Source organism: Tamandua tetradactyla, chromosome 4 (assembly GCF_023851605.1).
Source record: "Tamandua tetradactyla isolate mTamTet1 chromosome 4, mTamTet1.pri, whole genome shotgun sequence".
Lineage (NCBI taxonomy): Eukaryota > Metazoa > Chordata > Mammalia > Pilosa > Myrmecophagidae > Tamandua > Tamandua tetradactyla.
In genome coordinates, this window is record NC_135330.1 from 107,076,418 (window position 1) to 107,078,682 (window position 2,265).

Sequence of the window (2,265 nt, forward strand, 5' to 3'; positions counted from 1 at the left end):
CCTCCCTTTTGGAAGAAAGAGAATATTTGCTTTAGTGAGATTTACTAAAGTTGTTCTTATTTGATTATTCCATAATCTACTCCTTGTGTGCTTAAACATGAAATGCTCATTATTTTTGTCTTTCCCCCAAACATCACTAGAAACAATTGCTGATTATTCTTTTCTTTAGTCCATGTCAGGTTTGTTTTTTCTTTTCCCAGGTGTTAAAATATTTAATCGATTCAGATATTGAGGTGATTAGAAAATCTTTCTGGATATCTCTACATACGTCGATAAAATCTGGAAACTTCATTTGGAAGGCAGTAAGCTTTCAAACGTATTTGTGCGTGCAAAATCAAAGCATTCACATTAATAGTATAATTCTCAAATGGCTGGTGTTTGACAACTATAATTGTGTCTCAGGGTACAAAATTAATGGAAAAATTCTTCAGGTACACACTGTCTTACTTTAGGTGTCTCTAGTAGCAGACTCGAAATCAAGGATTCAGTGCAATTAGTTAATTTAGAAGGTGACCCAGGAACACCAGGGAGGTGGTAGGAAAAGGAGACATGGAAGGGGAGACAGCCAACAAAGAGCATATCTGCAAGCAAGTTCCCGTTTTGTGAAACTTGGGTTTAATCCAACAAGGGAAGTTGGGGAGCCAGTGTGCAACACGTGCCTCAAAATTATACCAAAGGGTGAAGGAGGTGGGATAGCTATACATCCAATCCCATCAGCCGCTGGTTAGCGTCTGTTCTCAGGCAGTATTACATCTCCCATAGTTTGCAGTGCTTAAAGGTAGAGCAGACTCTGCCTGCTAAAGAAAGCTTCCAGCAAAGTGATAAAGATGTTGGCAGTTGGTAGTAAAATGATGAGATGCTGACAGTGTCTGCTAGACACAGCCTTCCTTCATTGACAATCCTACACTATTGCCTTTTGAAAACACATTGTGAACTCCCTGGAACATGCTATCACTGTTTTACCACATTATGTTGTAATAATGTGAACTTCCATTAGGGTAGAATAATGCCCCCTCCTCTCCCACATACCAAAAGATGTTCATGTTCTAATGCCCAGAACCCATGGAGATGCCACCTTACAAGGCAAAAGGGACTTTGTGGATGTGATGAAGGTTAAGATTAACCTGGATTATCCAGGTGGGCCCAATGTAATCATATGGGCCCTTAAAATCAGAGAATTTTTCCAGGCTGTGGAGAGAGGGAGATGTGACTACAGGTGGAGGGTCAGAAAGATGTAATGTGGATTTGAAGATGGAATGGGACCTTGAGCCTCAGAACATGTGTGGCCTCTTAAAACTGGACCAGGCAAGGACATGGTTCTCCCCTAGAGCCTCCAGAAAGGAACGCAGTCTGGTGGACACCTTGACTTTAAGCCCAGTGAGGCCCATGTCTGACTTCTAACCTATAGAACTATAAGATAATATATTTGTGTTGTCTTAAGCCATTAAGTTGGTGGTAATTTGTTACAGCAACAACAGTTGGCCTCCCTATGCCTCCACTGATGAGAAAAAGGCTCTTTAGATGGGGCACGTGCCATCAAGAAATTCAGTATGCCCTCGGGACATGGGGTAGGTGGTTGCCATCCTCATCTACTGAGACTCAGGAACTTAGGACTCTGTTCAAGGTCACCAGCCTAATTCAGATCCACTTCCTAGATTCACAGGTCTGCAGCCCACACCATGGCATGCTCACCCTGCCCGGAGAGATAGAAGGTGCACCCAGGAGGCTCTGGGAATGATGACATCCACGCCCGAAAGGGCTTCACATATGACCCACAAGTCCGATAGCAGATGGGAAAGCCTCACAACCGATTGTTTTTGATTTTGGCCAAACTTTTTGTGGCTTCAAAAGGCAAATTTTACCCTTAATTTAAACCCTTTGTGTATTTTTGAGAGAAATTTAAGTAATAAAACATGTCTTTCAAGTTAAGTGAAAGCCCACACTGTATACGAAGGAGGGAGGGGAAATACTGAGGCCACTGGGGCCGGCAGAGTCTTGGATAGATTGGAGTCAAGTAGTTGGAAGGGGGTTATCGGCTGAGAACGAGGGGTGAATGGAGGTGTTGGAAGAGTGGAAAAGGAATGGGAACATTGCCTTGAAGAATGGTAAAAGGGAGGAAATGCCAGGCTAAGGACCTCGCAAGTTTAATAGCACTCAGGGGGTCAGCTGAGCCATGATCCTTAATCCCATCCTCTGGCTGCAGGACAGGAGCAGAGGACATTGTTGTGTGGGCTCTTGGGAAATTTGTTGTTTATTTCTTTTCAT

General features: G+C 43.3%; 1 long non-coding RNA gene across 1 annotated transcript; it reads left to right on the plus strand.

Moving 5' to 3' along the window:
* The first annotated feature begins 1,037 nt into the window (after positions 1–1,037).
* LOC143679255 (uncharacterized) lies at positions 1,038–1,907 on the plus strand. Its single transcript, XR_013173613.1, has 3 exons — positions 1,038–1,137; positions 1,470–1,568; positions 1,656–1,907. It is a non-coding gene; the product is annotated as an uncharacterized LOC143679255 (long non-coding RNA).
* Positions 1,908–2,265: the final 358 nt, after the last annotated feature.